General features: G+C 40.8%; 1 long non-coding RNA gene across 1 annotated transcript in view; it reads left to right on the forward strand.

Annotated features, from left to right (window-relative positions):
• The window catches only part of LOC117282370, a 160,821-nt gene that overhangs the window by 135,840 nt on the left and 3,614 nt on the right, over positions 1-21,367 (forward strand). The window contains exon 2 of the long non-coding RNA XR_004513099.1: positions 7,603-7,653. This is a non-coding gene — a long non-coding RNA (uncharacterized LOC117282370). The remainder of the gene's footprint in view (positions 1-7,602; positions 7,654-21,367) is intronic.

Raw genomic sequence — 21,367 nt, forward strand, 5'->3', positions numbered from 1 at the left:
AGGATGAGTGGAGCCCAGAGCCGGTCTGGACGACATGGAGAGGAGACTATTCTTGACCCTACCGGGATTCCAACTCCGACCCCTCGCTCGTTCAGTCCGTAGCCAGTCGCTATACCGCCTATGCTATCTCGGCTCCTACAAGAAGGTATTATGGAATAACAATTCAAATTTTGCGTACCATAAGTTAGATTGCCACTCCAGTAAAATGTATTGCTTTTGAAGTTTAAAAAACCGCCAGTGTAAAATACAAGATTGTTTATGTGTAGTACTTTCTTATTCATGTAAATGAAGGCTGGGAAGTCTATAAGTTATAAAACTTATAAATGATGTGGGTAGAGTATGACGTGCCCAACTTCAATGTTACCTGGAGAAATTATTGGAAATCACGAAAAGGCTGAGTCATGGCACCTGGTCTGCTCAGCCGGAAGTTCTACTTGTTACAATGTTTCTATTCCACATTTACATTATCGAAACAAAAGCAATCGCAGTACGGTCTAGAGTAGTCTGTATTAGGGAAGTGTAACTTGTGGATGTTAAGAAATTGTAACTTATTTTGGTGTGTGCTCTCATCCTTGTCCCTCTCACATTTCGTCATTAGAAGCTTCTTCTGTTGTCTTGTCCATGTATTAATGAACAAAGGAAAGCATAAGCAACATCAGGGACTCTTATCTTCCCTTGTCAAGCAATCTGATACGGATGTTCGGACCGCAAGAGATTGCCGATGATGAAACCTAATTGTATTCAGAGACCCTCTTGAAACATCTGCTGATTGCCTGCGATATCCGATACCTCTGGCCTGCTCGACCTGCGGTCTTGGACCCGGAACCGGCTCAATAAGGTATGCACAAATTTAGTTTTATCATCCTCAGTTCGTTATTTTCAACCGTCGGAGCCAGGATAGCGTAGTCGGTATAGCGACTATCTACGAGCTGGACGACTGAGGGATCGGAGTTCGAGTCCAGGCAGGATCGGGGATTTTCTATTCTCCACGTCGTACAGATCGGCTCTGGGGTCAACCCAAACTCCTGTCCAGTTGGTGCAGGTGCTCTTTCCCCGGTGGTAAAGCGGCCGGGGCGCGAAGCTGACACCTCACCTCCAACTAGTGCCTAGGTCAAGAAAATATGGATCTATAAACCCTTTCCCCCATGCGCCTTTATGGCGTAGTGCTTAATTAGTTTGGCAGAGGTACAACTTTACCTGTTTATTTTCAACCGTTTAAAACCCCGTGGTTACTGTAGCACCTACGTTAGCATTCTGCTCACAGAACAAACTTGTGTGTTCCGTATGGTTCTTACAAAAAACAGCAATTGTTTCTCTAAACGGCATTAACCTGTTGATTTTATAGCGGAGGTTTCCAGTTTCCTGTGAAGTACGAACCAATTCACAGAAAATATTGTAACAGAATTGATCAAAGCATTTCCAGGCAACGTCTCGGTAAACACGTACCAACGATCAGCTATGGAAACTGTGTCCCAGTGGACGAATAATACAGCTTGTTGCTAGGCAGCAGTCAGCGCGCCAATGAGCTGGCTGGGTAGTGATCACATAACTTGTTGTTTTCTGTGTGGTCCGTCGTGCAGCTATATAGTGAGAATGAGAGAAAATAAAATATGGTCGCGAGTCCAACAGGACTAGGACCCGAGAATGACTGCGCTGTCGAGGCCCAACAGCAATTGTAGACGACAAACCAGTCCTTTCGTTAGAAAGAGCGCCCCACATCAACAAACCCGCAACTGTCTGACAGCAATAAAAATTTAGTCTTAAGCTCCAGATGGGTGCTTTATTCCTAGAAAGACTAGCCGACTGGCTGTCGGTCGTAACATAAGACTCAGACTCAAACCGAAGCAGCTGATACTCAGTTGCATCACGGTAGTTGAAGAGATGGAAGTCAGCCAGAGAAGACATAATGTGTGACTTTACATGTGTTATAAATACAGTAATTTTGGGAGTGTTGTAATTATTTGTAGTTACGACTAGTGGATATCCAATAAATCGACTCACCAATCCAAACCCCGTCTACTAGTCACTAATAGACGAGACAATATAAAAGGGTTAAGCTTGACAGAGGTCAAGCTTATGACCGCTCACGTGACTAGGTAGCCATTGTAAAATTAACTATATAGATTAGGGCATCATCTACTACGTCAAGCCTTGTACGTATACATTGTGCACACTAGAAAATAAAATTATACATAGCAGGTGTCCACAAGACACCGGACCCTTAGCAACTAGCTATGTAGAATGCCGATATGTGAAATTATAAATATAGATGATATGTATTGCAGATTTTAACAGCGGTAAATATGACTGCACTGGCGAGGGCCAGCAGCAATTTTAAACGGCACACCATCCTCTCGTCAGAGAGGGCTCCCCACTTGAACAAACCCGCAACTGTCTGACAGTAACAAAAAATCTTGTCTTGGGCCCCAGATGCGATTTGACACCAAGGCAGACTGGCCGACTGGCCGTCGGTCGTAACATAACTTTGATATTGACATTGACTTGAATCTTCAGGGCCTAATTTAACATGTTCTTGCAATATGCAATTCATTATCTTCTGGGTAAGCTGATTTCCCAGGATACACCCCAGCCCCGAGGAGTAAGTTATCCACTTCTCCCACGAACAGTAAATCTTGGATGATTGTTGCCGCTTCGGCTAAATAAAATGCCATGAATGTTTATAAGGAGCGTGGAAGTAAATGTTAGTATTCGGCAACACGTGGAGGTTAGTATTCATCTTCGCTCTCCCGAGGAAGTTCCACCGGTTAAGCATCGGAAAGGAAACTGAGTTCGTTCAAGATCCTCATCGGAACAATCCTGTCCCTTCCGGAAACTGAACCTCGATCATTCATCCCGTGGCTGGTCGTTTTACTGACTGACGTATCCCGCCTCTAACTAACAAACTAACTAACTAAGGGCGGCACCATAGCTGAAGCGGTTAGTCGCTGGTTTCCCACCGCGGCGGCCCGGGTTCGATCACGGGTCTGGTCAAGTGGGATTTGTGGTGGATAAAGTGGCGCTGGGGCAGGTTTTCTCCGAGTACTTCGGTTTCCCCTGCCAATCTTCATCCCACCAATTGCTCAACAATCACCCTCATCTATCATCTGGGGCTGGTACAATAGGTCAGAAGTGGCCGCAGTACTTAACTGACTGAATAGCTAACCCAATGGAGTCGCTCCCTATTTCCGGAGATAGTCTCCATAACGCCGTGTGTTTCGAAGGAAAAGAGGACGATTGATAATGTCCAGAAACACAATATACTATCGTCATAAACGATTAGAACTTATTTGCAATTTATTAACCTCCTCACTAAGCAATTTTCTCCAACTTCGTAGCACTGCTTCCCACGTCCCTGTTCTCGGGGACCTCCAGTGTATGTTCTCTCAGTGTCAGGGACCACGTTTCACACCAATACAAAACTACCACATTAAAACGAGAACCCAAGCTTTGAACACCTAGTCGTTCCATGACCTTGTTTGTAGGATTTTAGACCGATGTCGGTTAGCCCTCAGCTGAGAACTGCTTGCCTCTTTCATTCGGCATGTTGTACACATAAGGGAACACTTCAGACGGAAAGCTATTGAAAAGATGCTTATCTGTCAGAACGTGCCGTATGAAAGGCCTTATGTACATTGATGGCCCTTTTCATGTAGAATCATGAGAAAAGTATCGAAGCTATCGGTTGGCAGGTCTTCAAGGGAACATCAGTACTGCTGAACTGGTATACCTCCAACATCATGAATCCAGTGTATCTGAGGAAACGGGCACTTTCATCCTATGAAATGTGTACAAAAGAAATCGGTGTAACGTAATGTATGCTGCACTTCGAGAGAGAAGAGCGCTGTAGTACCGAGTACTGCAGCCCTAAGGAAGCCGCCGATCACCACAGAAAACTTCATTGTGTCCTGTCGCAGTGAAGGCTTCAACTCGACTACACGGACACTCTTGTTGAATGCAGACGGTACCAACGGTTAAACAGAACCGGAAGTTAAGGGCCACGCCATAGCTCAAGCGGTTAGTCGCTGGCTTCCCACCGCGGCGGCCCGGGTTCGATCCCGGTTATGCGTATGTGGGATTTGTGATGGACAAAGTGGCGCTGAGGCAGGTTTTCTCCGAGTACTTCGGTTTCCCCTGCCAATCTTCATTCCACCAATTGCTCCACAATCACCCTCACCTATCATCTGGGGCTGGTAAAATAGGCCAGAAGTGGCCGCAGTACAAGGGACTTAGTCCCACCCCACTAGCAATAAAAATAATAATAAGGGATTTATATATGTCACCCTCGTAGGGTTTGAGGGCCTCACAGCGGCTGATATGTATATTTCTGTCTTCTGGGATATAAAGTCGTGTGCTCCGTTGAATGTCTACAGACGTTTAGGAGAAACATGTCGTCTCCATCTCCAGGGTCGAGATTAGATCTGCTTGCTACCTCCTCCTTGCTGATTTCTTTCTTAGCATATTCTTCGACCGCGAAAATGAATCCATTCTTTTTTACAATTATGTAATGTGATGTTCTGTTTGCATAATTTCTCTTAGTGCATATATCGACTAAATGAGATTTATCATGCGATCTTGGTTGCAAACATGTTTTTCATTTTTAGCTAAAAAACTTCGTAAACTTTTTATCTTGCATGTATCCGCCACAGGCTAAGCCCATATACAGGATGAAATTATTGGGGATCATCAATGTGGGTTTCGACGTAACAGACCAACTGCAGATCAGATCTTTTGCATTCGTCGGATATTAGAGAAAAAATTGAAGTACAATAAAAGAGTACACCAGCTATTTGTAGACTGCAAGAAAGCTTATGATTCGGTTAAGAGGGAATTATTGTACAAAATTATGATAGGTTTTGGGATACCCATGATTAAGATGTGTTTGAACGAAACGTATAGTAAAGTCCGTATAGGTAAACATTTGTCTGATAATTTTCATATCCAGAATGATCTAAAGCAAGGAGATACTTTATCACCACTCCTCTTCAACTTTGCTTTAGAATATGCCATTAGGAAGGTCCAGGGAAACCAGGTGGGACTGAAATTAAATGGGACACGTCGGCTGTTGTCCTACGCCGATGATGTGAATCTACTGTTTCTCTTTATGGTATCTATATTATCAACCATAAAGAGAAACACAAAATTTTAATTGGCACTAGTAAGGAGGCTGGTCTAGAAGTAAACACAAGTTGCTGTCTCGTCACCAAAATGCAGGGCAAAATCATGACATAAAGATAGGAAACATATGTTTTGAAAATGTGGCACAATTAAGATATTTGGGAACAACGATAACAGATCGAAACCTGATTCAGGAGGAAATTAAGAGGAGATTGAACTCGGGTAATGCTTGCTACCATTCAGTCCAGAACCTTTTGTCTTCTCGTCTGTTGTCCAAAAACATAAAAATTAGAATATACAAAACTATAATTTTGCCTGTGGTTCTGTATGGGTGTGAAACTTGGTCTCTGACATTAAGGGAGGAACATAGACTGAGGGTGTTTGAGAACAGGGTGTTGAGGANGGGGAGACGAGGAATGCGTATAGGATATTGGTGGGAAAGCCAGAAGGAAAGAGACCACTGGGAAGACCAAGGCATAGGTGGGTGGACAATATTAGAATGGATCTTGGAGAAACAGGACGGGATGGCATGGATTGGATTTATCTGGCTCAGGATAGGGACAAGTGGTGGGATCCTGTGAACACGGTATTGAACCTTCGGGTTCCATAAAATGCTGGGAAATTCTTGAGTAGCTGCAGAATTGGCGGCTCCTCTAGAAGGGCTGATCTCCATGAGTAAGTAAGTAAGTAAGTAAGTAAGTAAGTAAGTAAGTAAGTAAGGAGTTCAAATGACCGCCACGTTATCCGTTATTGTTGGTGGTAATAAAATTAAGGCGTATCTAGGAACACACTCATCACAGTTTATTAGCTCAAACTCTAACGTATATCAACCATTCATTCTGAAAGTATTTGTTAGTATACCAACATACAAATGGATATATACGTAGTTTCATTCTCGCTTTCTTTGTTAAATGTGCTTTGATTTCGGAATGATTGTTTTTCAAAAGGAAGTTAATATAATCCGATATTGTTAACTGTACACTGCATGGGGCAAGGTATTAGAGCTAACATTGGTTTTAAGTTCAGACCATTTTGGAATCAATGTTTCCCTTGTATCCCTATCCTTTTGCTCTTAATGATTTGTGTATCAATTTTGTTTAGCATCCTCTGGGACCTCTGGACAATACCATTCTGCACTACTCAGAACACGAGAAGCACGTCTGTGGACTGTAGGAGCAATGTTACATTTGGAAATTCTATGATATTGTGGCATGGAGCCAGTATTACGCTTAGCAAATGGTTTTTAATTTCACTCTTTATATAAAAAATAACACGATTTACAGTAATTCTAATACGCAGATCAGATGCTTACAAAATGTTCTACTTGTCACAAGACTTAATGAAAGATGTGCAATATCTTCAGACTTCGTCTGTCTCATTAATAAGGTTATGAAATTTGATTTCCTTAAACAACATCATTTTCCATTCCCTTCAAGCTTTCTTCATAACAATAACAGTAACGATAACAATGAAAATACTAATAACAGACAGTGTTTTATTTTCTTCCAATTTATGGTCTATTAAATTAAAATACATGAATACATATTTTGCATTGGCAATGTGAAACATATATTTTTGTTCAAGGCAAAAGATACAATAAAACATATAAGGTTAATTACGAATCCAAAGCCCTATAATTTATAATGAACAGAATATTAGTAGGAAATATTAAACGTATATGGGAATATTTATAACTTTCTAAGTAAAATACTTTTCAGAAGCTTTCATCTTCTCATTTGCTAATGTTATATTTTAGCGTCCTGTTGCACTGATTTAAGTCCACGGATTAAATAAATCATGGAATTCTCATTTGCTGTCTAAAAACGTAAAAATCAGAATGTACAAAATTATAATTTTGCCTGTGGCTCTGTATGGGTGTGAATCTTGGTCTCTGACATTAAGGGAGGAACATATACTGAGGGTGTTCGAGAATAGGATGCCAAGGAGAATATTTGGACCGAAGAGAGATGAAGTGACAGGAAGTTTGAGAAAAATGCATAATGAGAAGCTTCATAGTTTGTATTCGTCACCAAGTATAGTTAGAATGACTAACTCAAGGAAAATTCGATTGGCAGGGCGTGTAGTAGGAATGGGAGAAGATGAATGTATATGGTATATTGTTGAGGAAGCCAGAAGGAAAGAGACCACAAGGAAGAACTAGACATAGGTGGGTGGACAATATTAAAACGGATCTTAGAGGGAGAGAATGGAGTCCTATCGACTAGATTGATCTGGAGCAGGATGAGGACCAGTGGAGGGCTTTTGTGAATACGGCAATGAACCTTCTGGATCCATAAATTGCTGGGGGTCTTGAGTAGATAAGAGATTTACGGATTATCAAGATGGGCTAAGCTCTATGGAGTTTCTAGCTAAAATATTTGCTTTGATTGAACTTATTCAAAATGACCCTAGAACTGTTGGTAATTAATTTCCTTTAAGGCCATCAGTCCCGAAAATGCGTATATATGATATCGTCTGTTGTTCCAGGTTTTATGCTGCTTGTATGGATACAAAATGTCTGTTGCTGTCCAGTGAAAGGTAAGAAAGTTTGTTTGCATGATGTTCTGTGATATACAGGCCTATTATGCTTCCCATTTTCTTTTGAGCTCAGAATACTTACTTCATGATTCTTCCTTGCCGAGAAGAATCACGTCCAGTGATTGAGGCTAGCTCTTTCTAACGGACCCAACAGAATAGGTGTTTTCCTTCACCTGAGGACGGAAACAGATCCAGTTTCCGAAACGTCGTGTTTTTATTAATTATCTTAAAAACCAGGACGATGGATGAAGTCCAAAAACCCAATGTATCAGTGTATTATTTCCAAAATAACAAATTTTGTAAGCTTGTCTATCTTTTTTCTTTAGTGTATATCATCATAAGAAAAAGCGGCATTACGTTAATGTTCACTATTTGAATGTTAGAAACTATTGGGATTGCATCCTACAGTAAGCCAAATTATGCGTCATACTTTCATTAGAAAAATGGAATTGTTATGACACTAATTATTTTAGTTAACTTCCAGTCATTTATGGACGTAAGTGTCCAAAATGTTGCTTAGTTCACTATATAATATTCATTGTTATTTCAATCTGTCGAATAAATCGGGTGTCTCGGGTTTCTGAGAAATTTAAAATTTGACAAGTCCTTTCAGTCAAGAGTTCTTCCTGAATCCTATATCAGTTTTGAAATGTAGATTTTTTTTCGGGGGAAAATATATGAAAATAATTTAAGTGTCTGACAGGCAGAAAATCTTAAGAACGATTTTTATTTTCAAATTTTGAATTTGATATTTGATATTTTAATATAACACCACTTACCTTAAAGTAAGCGCGATATGCAAACATATTCCTTCTTTCACCGATCAGTTTGCACTAATGCGGTATTTCTTATGTCTTCAGAGACATGATTCTGTAGTCTTGGACGTATTTTTATAATTTTAGGGTTCTCAGTACAAAGGTTACTAGTTCGCGACACCAAATCTTTTACTCCACAATGCAGGTGATTCGCTACTAAAATATACTAAAAAATTGTCCCATAAATGTTAAACTATTTTTTCTTAAAAATAGATATTAGGCTGGAGAAGAAAGGGAAGTCTGGATTAAGTTCTAAGACGTTACGGGTGTTTAGACAATATGGACGTTAAGGTTAAGATGAAATACAGGGGTCTGTTCTGACTATGCAGACTGCTCTTTTAGCGCATACCAATTGACTAAGAGTATTACGTTTTAAATCATGAAGCGTGCAGTCACATATGCGACGAATAGACAATATTAGTGCAGTGTAGCAGTTTCAGCATGGTAAGACACTTTAAGATGGCCATTTAGGGCCGAAACATATTGTGTCGAAAGTGAAAGTGTAAGAAAGAAGGAACAATTTGTTGCATTGTTGACGGACTGTATAGTACAATAAACAGTATTAGATAGGTCATAGTTCCTGGCTACAGATCTAGAGGTCCGGGTTTGATTCCCAACGCTACGAAATTTTCTGAGAAGAAGTGGGTCTGGAACGTGGTCGAGGAAAACCAAAATTAACGGCCGTGGGGATTCGTTCCGCTGACCACGTGACACCCTTTATCTGCTAAGGTTGACACTAGCTTCACGGACAAGCGGCGATCGCTCGGTCGGTATAGTTCGCTCGCGGGCTAAAACCACGGAATTTGTTTTTAATGCAACAAGATGCTTAAATACAGGACTACTGATTTATATACCGTCCAATTAATGCTTCTCCTTTGCTGACAGGACATGCCTGTTCTGTGTGTGTGTGACATATGGGGAGGGTTCATTCACTTACTTGGTTCAGAGCTTTCCTTGAATATGGGCGGCTGTAGTCCAGTCACACTGGAATGAATTAACAATTGTCACTGTGCTTAACTAAGTAATCACCACGCCATGAAGACGTATGGGGGAGTGGATGTATAGATCCACATTTTCTTGACTTCGACACTAGCTGGAGGTGAGTAATCAGCTTCATGCCCCGGCCGCTTTACCCCCGGGGTAAGAGTCCCCGGTACTTTTGGATAGGAGGCTGGTTGGACCCCAGAGCCGGTCTGGACAACGTGGTGAAGCCAAAATTTTTGACCCTACCTGGACTCGAACTCCGACACGTCGGTTACTTTAATACAACTAAAAATGTAGAGTAATGTGAAAAGGACCACCTGATTGTAATATGAATATTACTTTAGTACAACTAAAAATATACAGTAATTTCGTAAAGCAAGCAAAAGAGTATTTTATTTTAGCTAAAACAAAAGAGAACAAAGTCGTACCCTTAAAAATTCTTATAAAAACTGCTAGATAGTTATTAAATACTAATTACTGTCTAGTCACTAAATTAGTGGCAATCTTTTCATGTCTGATTTGTGTGCTGATGATCTGGTATCCATCCTGTTATAATTGTACCCTGTGTCATGAGCCAGTTCCCTACTTGAGCGACTGACCCCAAGCACTCCACACACTGCAATTAGCCGTGTCTGATTGATAGCGCCATTTCCGGCCGACTGGCGAACATTCGGCACCTAGACACATCCTTTGCATGCAAGTGCATCAAAGACTTACGCTTTACAAATGGCTGGCTTCCCAGACTCGGGCCATTAATCATATTCACAAAGCAAGTTACTCTTCCTTCTTCACTTTGTAAACATTGGGTTCCTGTCATTGTTTACTTACACAACGACGCAGAGGCTGTCCTTTTGCTTTCCATTTTTGTGCGACACTGCAGACAGACGTGGGCCGAATATCGTTTTTCATCACAGGGCCAAATTTATTCTATTTCTGGAATCGACTGGCCAAAAGCAAGCCTATAACAGCACAACAGTGCATGCATTAAAACGATGACAGCGCCTCTATGGCTAAATTCTACAATAAGTTATGGGAAGGACTAATCACTTACTTTCTTTGATAAGGCACGCACCGAATAGAAAACGGAGATGTCAGGGGGATACACAGGCATACACAGCAAGTTGAACTCAAAAGTCTCCTGATAAAAATTAGGGAAGATGATACAGAGACGGACAGACGGACACACAGACAGTAATTGATCTCAATAAAAAACTCCGCGTTTTTAGTCTGCATACGAACTATACAGACCTAGCGACCGCCGCTTGCCGGCGAAGTTGTTGCCAAATTTAGCGGATAGAGGGTGTCGCGTGGTCAGCGCAACGAATCCCCACGGCCGTTAATTTCGGTTTTCTAGACCGGAGTAAGTGATCTCACGAGTCCCTTTTATTTTTTTCAAAATAAGGAAAGTACACTGAAAATAGGATTTAAAACCGAAACAGTTTTCAAGAAAACTTTAGTTTACATGCTTGGTATATAACACCAAGGAAAGGCAATAAATTGCAGATATAGGACAAGTATAGAAGGTTCTGACAATAGTAGGTCCCATAGTGCACTTAGCTTCTGGTTTCCTGGGCTGCGACATTCAGAGCAGAATATAATATTCTGGAAAATGGATTCGCTTCCTCCGTCAAGTAGAAGGACTGGCGTTGGTTAGCGGACCCAACTGAGTGGGTACGTCCTAACATTTTCACCTGAGGACAGAGACATATCAGGTTTCGGAAATACTTTGTTCTGTTCTGGATGGTAAGCAATGGACGACGACAGCAACCCAGGAATACTAAGAGCCCATACATGCAACATTAGAAAATAAGTTATAGGTAACCTATCTTGTCCACAAATTTAGGACATTTTCAGTTTATTACAGGCAAGAGAGATAATCTGGCGAAATTACAACACTAAGAAATGTCATAAAACTGGTGATAATTTAGGTTCTCTCACCGGTAACATCTTCTGAGATCTGACGCTTTGTAATTTTGTAAATAGATGCTATCATTTCGGTCCCTCAAGGTACAAGGGTGTCTTCAATCATGAAGATGAAGGCAGTAGATTCGTTCGAAAAGTTTGTGTCCATCTACCAGACTACACGACCTTCCATTCCGAGACAGCAGTAATCTTTATAAAAGAACTGTACTTGAAATTGAAGAAAAAAACTTGCATTTACTAGACAGTAATACTTCTGAGGACGGCAGGGTATGGAATAATTAAAAAAAGTCGGACACTGCCGTGATATCGCAGCGCCTATTGTACGTAATATTTTCCTTATCAGTCAGTTAATAAGAACAAGGATTACATTAAAAATTCGCTTGTCGGGGGGTGGAGTCCAACTGGATCCACTCGGCACGGCGGCCACTGATTGGCCTATTGTGGCCTGCCCCAGGTGATTATGATGATGGAGAATTTGGTGGAATGAAGATTGGCAGGGGAAACCGAAGTATTCGGAGAAACCCCGCCCCAGAACCACTTTATCCACCACAAATCCCACTTGACCAGACCCGGGATCGAACCCGGGCTGCCGCGGTGGGAAGCCAGCGACTAACCGCTTGAGCTATGAGGCAGCCTAGGGTTACATTAAATATACATTGCAAATCGTCTGCTTTACATTCAAATAGTAAAATAAGTGACAAATGAAAGAACGCCTTGAATCCTCATTTTACACATTTGTATTTATAGGAGACACAAATTTCACATTAAGCAATAAGCTGTAGACTCCATTGAAGCCGACAGAAACTGAAGCAGCTACACTAGAGTAGCTTATTTAATAGACCGCGCCATAGCTCGAGCGGTTAGTCGCTGGCTTCCCACGGCGGCGGCCCGGGTTCGATCCCGGGTCAGGTCAAGTGGGATTTGTGGTGGACAAAGTGGCGCTGGGACGGGTTTTCTCCGAGTACTTCGGTTTCCCTTGTCAATCTTCATTCCACCAATTGCTCCACAATCACCCTCACCTATCATCTGGGGCTGGTACAATAGGCCAATATAATACGCCTCCACAGGGGGTATGACTAAGCTCTAAACTTCGTATCGCTTTTACACCTCGTCACGGACCACACAGAAAACACCTTTTCTCTGTTGCTGTATCATTGTTGCGTTCGTGTTTGTTGTTGCGGGAAGGTACTTACCGAGCCTGGAAATTACCCTGGAATACCCGCTTATCTCGCGGTCGTTGCATAGCAACGGCTACAACGCTACAATATTTAGCGTCCTTTCAATTACAAGCTGTCGACTACTTAGACAGTGAACGGAAATTTGCTTAGACACAATGTTTGTGCCTCTGAAATTTTTTGAAATAAAGATTCAGTAAAAGTAAAAAGTAAAGCCATCCCCGAACCAGATCTTGAAGGCCCATAGGGTTGTGAGACGTTGAGGTTCCCACATTGTCTAGACAATCGGCTCAAAGATGGCGGTAAGATTGTCAGCCCTACGCGCCGGCCGCGTTTTATTCCCCAGGAAAATTATTTAATTAATTCCTGGTACTCATTTCTGTTAGACGCTGAGTAAACCCCAGGGCCTAGTGCGGCTGGAAGGGTTAGGTCAACTGAAAAAAATCCAGTGACCTCATCGGGACTTGAACCCGCGACCTTCCGGCTTGTAGCATAGCTTAGGAGGAGAAAATAAAATACACCATTTACTCCTCAAGTAAGAGAAAAGTATTTACGGCATATTGTCCATGCGATTTGGATCATCGGCACTAGAAAAAGATATTTGTCGATTTATGGGATGTTGCTGGACGAAACCTAAAATATTCGGTAATCAAAGGAGTTCTGGCCCATCTGCTTTATCGACCAAGATACTGCAACTGGATCATGTAGTCCGTAGAAGTAAAGTTGTATCTGTGCTTCACTAATTAAACACTACGCCACGAAGACGTATTGGGTAGATCATAAAATAGACATACAAGCATGTGCCCCCCATTGCAGCTTTCCGCTTGAGCTAAGTTGCCACTCTAGTTACAATGAAGCTGTATTCATTTGGCGGGTATATATTCAGAGATTCTCTTCTACCAACACTGCGGTTCAACTCTCCCGTGAATTTCTCATTGAATCCCAGGGGAAGGGTGCTCTCACACAGTCACACTCTAATAGCCCCCGCCACTCTTTTTGATTTATATTTCCACCGCCTTATTAAAATTTCCGACTAACTGGAGATGAATGGGAGTGAAATTGGTCTTATAACATCTCCCCTCTTCCCCTTCTTCGAGTATTCTGGTCTCTACTTCCAAACAAAAACTCACATCAGTCCTGATTCAAAAGATGAAACGACTCCCGCATGGTTTCTCGCTCTCTTTAACAGAGAGGACATTTCTCTTTCGTCTGTCACCACCGCAGCCACTTGTAAACCCGTCCATCAGTTTTCGTTTGCAGCGAGAGCCTCCGTCAGACGATCATAATTTACATGAAATATTGCCGGCAATGCCTGAACATTCCTATAGCCCGTCCGAAAATTCGTGACCTGAAATGAACAATATGTTAAAAATAAATGTTGTCCCTGTTCTTAACTAATTAAGCACTACCCCGTGAAGGTGTATGGGAGGAGGGATGTGTTTCTTGACCTCGGCACTAGGTGGAGGTGAGTGGTCTGCTTCACGCTCCGGCCGCTTTACCCCCTGGGAAAGAGCTCCATGTACCCCTTTTATAGGAGGTTGGATGGACCCCGAAGCCTGTCTGGACAACATGGAGAAGTAAAAATTCTTGACCCTACCGGCACTCTAACTCCGACCCCTTGGTCGTCCAGCCTGTAGCCAGTCGCTATACCGACTGAGATATCCCGGCTCCCGTGAATATGTCTCAACATGAAATGCAAGTAAACAGCCTTCCAATATGTTTTAAGTTCAGTCATATGTTCTCCAGCTTTATAAATGTCAGATTTGAGGTTTTCGGGATTACAAAGCTTACTAATTTCTGAAACGTAAATTTATGTATTTTGATAGCTACCAAACTACACAGCGTCACTTCGCAGAAAACAGTGATCTCCACATAGATGTCAGTTTAAGTATCTAGATTATTGAAGCCAGTAAAGTGACATGGTACGAACTGCACAGCCTGAGATTGGTTACCAGCCAAGTGAGTCAAGGAGTTTTCGTACAAGCCCTAAATTCTGCTTTTCAGAATTGCTTTCCGACTGAATGGTAAAATCTAAATGGGCACTTACCCAAAAAGTAGAGACGACCAGAGCACTAGGTAGTTCAGCAGTATCCATTTCTATCTAGTACAACATTTCAGAATGATGAATATTTTCGGTGGTATACCTCTTATAACATATTGTGACCTATAGATCCACTTCTAGGCAACGACTCGGTAAACACATAATCACGGGAGCCAACGCGCGCAACAATAGAATGTCTATGGTTAAGCAAGGGTTCAGTAAACACGCCAGATAATTACGAGTCAACAGACAGTGTTTTCCGTGTGGTCCATGCAAATTGGTTACAAGGAAGAGTTCCGGAACAGAACAGCAGTAGAGTCGAATCGAGTCGAGCTTCGAGACGCCAGCCTATCAGGATATGAGTTTTGGAGTAGAGGAATTGAACTGAGTCAAGTTTTCAGAACTGACAGTTGCAGAATAATGGCAAGAAAGGAATTAGGCCGTTTAAAGAACACTTCATATGTGATTTGAAGTGACAGTGACACTCTTCTAAATCCGTTGCCTGGATACGACTAGTGAAAACTGAGAACCCTAGTGTGTTTGTAGTGGTAAGTTGGAAAGTGTGTAGATCAACGATAACGCTGTATCTCCTGTAGTTCCGAGTAATGTGTATATAAGGCGTCAATAAATCCAATCATCCAATCCGAAAGAGGTCTTATAAGTCACGAGCAAACCCCTACTCTTGGCAATATGTGGCCGAAAAGTGACGACGCCCCCTCTGAACCTGACCTGCTAAAATTCTGCCCACGGGACTATTTGGCATTCGCAAGAATCTTAAGACATGTTGGACCAACAATTGGCTTTCCGTCACCGACAAAGTGGAAAACGTGACGAAATTTATTACAACCAAAACGACGATAGAGGGCCCAACAGAATTTGGGTTTCATGCCTATAAAGTTCATGATCACAATGTCGATGAATATTTTCCTTCAAGCCTCTGCGCATCTTCATGGCATGGCACTAATTACAGATAAAATTTTATATGTTCTTCAGGGTTTATTGAACACTGCTACCTTAAGAAGTTCAGTGGCGATAATGATGGTAGAAATAGACCCAGATAACTAGGCCTAAACTTGAAAAAGTTGAATCATTTAGCTAGTTAAATAATTCCTTGACTTTTATAGAGCTCGAAGTTGCATTATCCTACTCTCAAGTTTCCGGGTTTTTACCTTACTCTATGCCCGATGAATCTAATCCACATTATCAAGTCCTACATATTTAAGATCCATTTTAATATTATAATTTTATTTCACGTAAATCTTCCAAATCGTCTCTTAATTTCAAATTTTCCGACTAAGATTCTGTATAAGTATTCCGTCTCTCCCATGCGTGCTACATGCCGTTACAACCTCCTCTTACTTGGTTTCAAAGTAGCAAGCTCAGGCCTTCTGCATGGGTAGGTTAAGCTCTCGATCCTTGGTGGGCTTTTTGATATGTCTCTTGGCTAGTTTTTGTGTTAAGGTTGTGCCTGAAGTGGAGAAATTAGCAGTGACAATTCCCAACCTTTGGAATCATTATCATTCTGTGTATTAATTGGCTAATTTAAATTCATAACGTACTTACTGTTGCCAGATATTTTTAATGTCACCAAATACACATCACTTCCTTGTTTTTACGGCGTCTTTAGTCGTCTTCTTTTACGTCTGATGCCGACTATTACTATTTATGTTATCAAACTATTAAGGAGTCTGGCCGCTTTTGACCGGTTGCAGCTTCAGTTATCTGACAGGTCTTGATTTTTTTACTTCGGCTGTTTTCTGACTTTAATTTGAGGAGCCCGTTTGCTTTCAGTCGAATTGACAAGGGTAGTACATTCTGGATTCTCACGCCGTGTGGGTCTGGCAGAAGTTCAGCGACTTTTTGGGAGGAACATAGTACTTCCATCTTCAGAACCTCCATAACCGCTTTGACAGTATCAGATGCGATTATTCTAGTTTTTTTTTGTGTTTAAAAAATTATGATTAGTGCAGAATCGGCGTTTAATTCATCAGAAATATTTGGATCCCTTAGAGTGGTTGCATCCTGCATTTTGAAAATATCTCACGAATGTATGCCTTCAGAATGCAAGTCTATCGTTACTGCCGCCCTAGTCTGTTAATTGTGAGACACGAAAGAGAGGAACATGTCTTCATACTAGTCTACGCCGTAAGACAAGTAACCAGCAAAAGAACTTCACAATGTTATGTCAGTTTCCACAGCATTTCCTTAAGCTACACTGTTGCAAGTTTATTTGTTTCTCTTTCTATCATTTCCTTTTTCTTCTATCTATCATTGCTTTGCACGTTTTAAGTTTCCTATTTTGGCGCGCTAAGGCTGACAACCTTACCGTCATCTTTAAGCCGACTGTCTAGATAATGTGGGACCCTCAACATCTCGCAACCCTATGGGCCTTCACGGCCTGTTACAGGGATAGCTTTACTTTACTTTTATTTTATACTTTATTCACCAAATATGTATTATAATCATTCATTCGCATTTGTTTCATATTTTAACCTTTACTTTATTACACTTTGAGGGACTTCAAGTAACTAGCCACATGCATACACTATAAAATGGCTCGTCTGTCAGCTGTGGATAACTTACTTTCTGCTGAGTAACAAACGACGACAGAATCAGTAACGTGTAACGAAGCCTTTTTCCCTAATATTGAAGACAAGGATGAACCGATCGTCAAGACTTTAATTTCTTCATTTATCCAAGTTTGATACCAACGCCCTTACGTGGTAGTTGATATTCACAGATGCAGAAAGTTTTCCGTTGGCGCCTTGAATGGATTTTAGTGAAATATGTATCATTGAAAGCTTCGAAATTAGTGACCGGATCATTGAAGCACTTAACAGACTGTACGTGCAAAAGACGTAAGCCGGGTTTATGTATAGCCTCTGCCATTTGAAAATGCTCAAGATTATGAAACGAATATCTGAAGAGGATGATGATCCTGGTCGTATATTTCTAACGACTATGACAACAATTTAAATAATATAAAATCTTTCTTATATATACATAGCTAGAAACAATATTCAGTTACCATGAATTCATTAGAGAGTAAATTGTTAGAAATCCTGTTTCGTACTCTCAAGTTTTCACTTTCAATTATTAACCCAATTTTCGACTACTCTGGTTTAGAATTATTATGCTTTTCCTAGTTCCCTCGAGGTAAAATTTCGACAGGACCTTAAAATAAGTAATATCCTAAAGGCTCCTATTGTATAATTCGATAATAGTCACCGTTAATCCTTCTCCTGCCGGTGCTGTGTTCTCTTCTTTCGAAGACGTACAGTGTTTGTTTAGGAAAACATCAGATTCATAGTTGCAAAGAAGAAATGTGTTGGAATAATATGCATTACACAGCATCCACTCTCAGAGGTAGTGAAAGGACCAGTACTCCTGATGAGGTCACTGTGATATAGATAGCCTTTTCAAGACTAACCCCGAACACAACTGCTTCCTTCTTACCGCTGCCATCTCATTAGTCGTGATTATTCTCAGAATCCTTTTGAATGTATGACGTCGCATTCTAGCAGGTCAACAACTCTTCCTCCCTTAAAAAAAAAGTAAAGGTATCCCTGTAAGAGACCGTGGAGGCCCATAGAGTTGTGAGATGTTGAGGTTCTCACATTTTCTAGACAATCGGATCATATATGGCGACAAGGTTGTCAACTTTACGCGCCTGCCGCCTTTTACCCCCAAGAATATTCCTGGTACTCATTTCGGTTAGAGGCTGAGTCAACTCCAGGGCCATAGTGCGGCTGGAATAGTTAGGCAACTTAAAAAAATGAACCTCATTGCGATTCGATCCTGCAACCTTCCGGCTTGTACCATAATGCTTCAATCAAGTACGATCTCGAGTGCCCTCACTCTTCCTCCCTTACCTCCCAGAATATCATTCGATATTTCAAATGCCTCGCTCATCGCCTACATATACGTACGAGTACATTCACTAGATGATTAGAATTATTTTTACATTAAGTAGTTAGTGAACCAGCCTTAACGTTTGATACGACATCATACTCATCACTGATTCTTTCCTTCCAAAGTTCCGTTCTTTTATCTCAGTTTCTAGTCCTGGGACTCATACGAAGAAGGAAAGATAGAGAAATTGATGAGGCCGTCTGAATAGGAAATATCTGTCCAAGTGGAAAGTTTTAAGATCTCTGTATATGTCATAGTCATTGGTAAACTTATATACCCTTCCCTTCATTGCAAACCGAAATGCCTCAACTCCTTTTCCTATTCCTTTCAACCATTATATGGCTAATCCTCTCGTAAGAGCGTCAAATGCTTGAGTGTCGGCTTTATGAATGCACCACATAGCAAGTTTTCTAGTGGCTTCAGAGGTATACAAGGCGAGGGGTGGCTGTAGCTTAACTTAGGTCTGAGTGTGTGCATTCGGGCTTAGGTAATAGGGGGGAGATTTCAATGCACGAATAAGACACGTCGCGTAAAATTGCATATGGCTTAACACACACACATGACACTCCATTCTTTGGAATTCTTTATGCGCATGTCAGGTGACATATCTAGCTTATTATTACTCGTGGTAGGTACTACATTATATAAAGCTGAATGCTTTTCACAGCCTGAGATCACGGTGACAGATGGTTCGCCGGGGGATAGGATGGGGAACCACCGTGGATAACCAGTAAATATGATGTGATTGCACGTGGTTTCTTTCGTGTCATTATTGTCTGGGACTCCGCTCTTTGAACAAGAATCAGGTTACGGTGACAGTCGAGCTAGTCCTTATTAGCTGTCTTAACGTAGCGATAAGCTGCCGACCATTATGCGTTTTTTGCCCTCTTTCTGTTTTGTTATGTGAACTCGCTTTCATCCCCGTCAAAGTGAATAGCAGACTCGTCATGTCTTCAATGCTGTTTGTCAGTTTCTTGTGGTGGTGTGAAAAATGCTGTGAGTAATAATATTCATTCTATTTCGTTGCTTGGAAAATCATAATAGAATGTTAGTGAACAAGGTTCTGGCCATTAACATTTTCAGTTTCATGTACGCACACGAAATAGCATATGAGTATATTTAAATTAAATTTTATTAATAAGCATAATTGAATTAAATGTTTATAATCTTATTTAGAATCCTTGGAACTATAGAGTATGCAATTAAGAGTCCCGTTGAGTAGAAGAAATTATATAGGTCAGGCCGATAGCCACGATTTTCATGTTACTTAAAACTAATAATAATAACTAATGTGAAAATGGGAATTAATATTCCATAATTCCGGAGATGTATCATTTTATATAAACTGAATAAATAACACTACGATTAACCCTTCTTTACAAATATCAAATATTATTTTCAGATATAAATATTTATTGCAATTTATTCATATTCGTAGCAGCAAGAAGTTATAACTACGTACTAAACAAACAAACAATGTTAATGATTCACTGTTCACTGTTATTACTGACATTAAACGAGAAATAAATATAGTTCCTCTTTGGAATATGGGCCTATACCCAGAAGTTACATTCAATAAAACACCATATTGAATGAACAAATCAAATCTGGCTTCAACACAGTCAAATTCAATCAATTTTGCATCTTATATGTAATTTCTTGCTGAAACAGGTGAAGCGTTTGATTTCAAGTGGTCTGGCCTCTTGTGAGTGAGAATAAAAGAAAATTCTGCTGCATGATCAAGTATATTTTAGTCAAATAGATGTATGAATTTATCTATTGGGAACATAAAATTCAGGTTGGATTAATTGTCTTTCACTTACTAGCGACATTAAGAGAGTTCGATAACTCTCACGTATTTTCGGGAGAGCATTGTTGACTGCTCGGAAATCTTCGCATGTGTTCGGAAACCATTCTTGATTGTCCGATAATCTTCCCTCTTGCTCGGAGAACCATTATTGAATATTTAATATACAAGCTAGTAACGCCATTTTAAAAATTGATCACGAATATTCTAAGACCCGTGAAAATCATACTAAGCATACAGCATGTGTTTTAGTTCATTTTATAACTTCTGTTCAAAATGGTTTTCGTCTCAGTAAATACAGATCTAGTTACGCTCGAAATACGCGCAGAGACGCTTGCAAGTCATCGTGTAAAGTTCCCGTCAAATTTGTTCCGTTTTAACAGGAAGCGGATTGTATTGACAAATTTTATTAGAACCCTTAATATGAAATTTCATTAAGACCCGCCTAGTGGTTATCAAGCTGATTCGTCTGTAGAGACGGAAGGAAGGACGGAGCAAACTAAAATAGCCGTAAAATAGCCTGAAAATAGACCACGACCACGACCCTTAACACTACTTTAATTATCATCTTCCAGTGCTATGTGACAGATGCAGGTGAGATAACTCGTTATGCAAACTATGATCTACTCGACCTTCTCCTTAGACTAATGCAGAGTGCCATGAAAATATTCCTGTTTCTTTCTGCACTTCCCAGAGGGAAATAATCACATCTGTAATCTGGCTGTACTTTTCCATATTATATAGTTTAAATCACTTTCTAACATTCTTTGCAGTAAATTCTTCCTTCCTCTCTGTTCTCCGAAAAATTGTATTGACAAAGAAGTACAGTGTATTCCTACAGTCCCCATCACGTGCCGCGTGCACATCATCAGTTACAGACTTATTTTAACAATCCATTTGAAACGAAACATGCCGTAATTATTAGTTGTTGCACATAATGTTAGGGGGACTAGGTTAGATTCCTGGCACACAATTGTATGAAGAGATCATACAGCACGAGCTGTCCACAGTATAAACGTTCATGGAAAGAAGAGCCTCCATCTGTTGATGCGTTTCG

The sequence above is a fragment of the Cryptotermes secundus genome, unplaced genomic scaffold, assembly GCF_002891405.2.
Source record: "Cryptotermes secundus unplaced genomic scaffold, Csec_1.0 scaffold92, whole genome shotgun sequence".
In the NCBI taxonomy this organism is placed as follows: Eukaryota; Metazoa; Arthropoda; class Insecta; order Blattodea; family Kalotermitidae; genus Cryptotermes; species Cryptotermes secundus.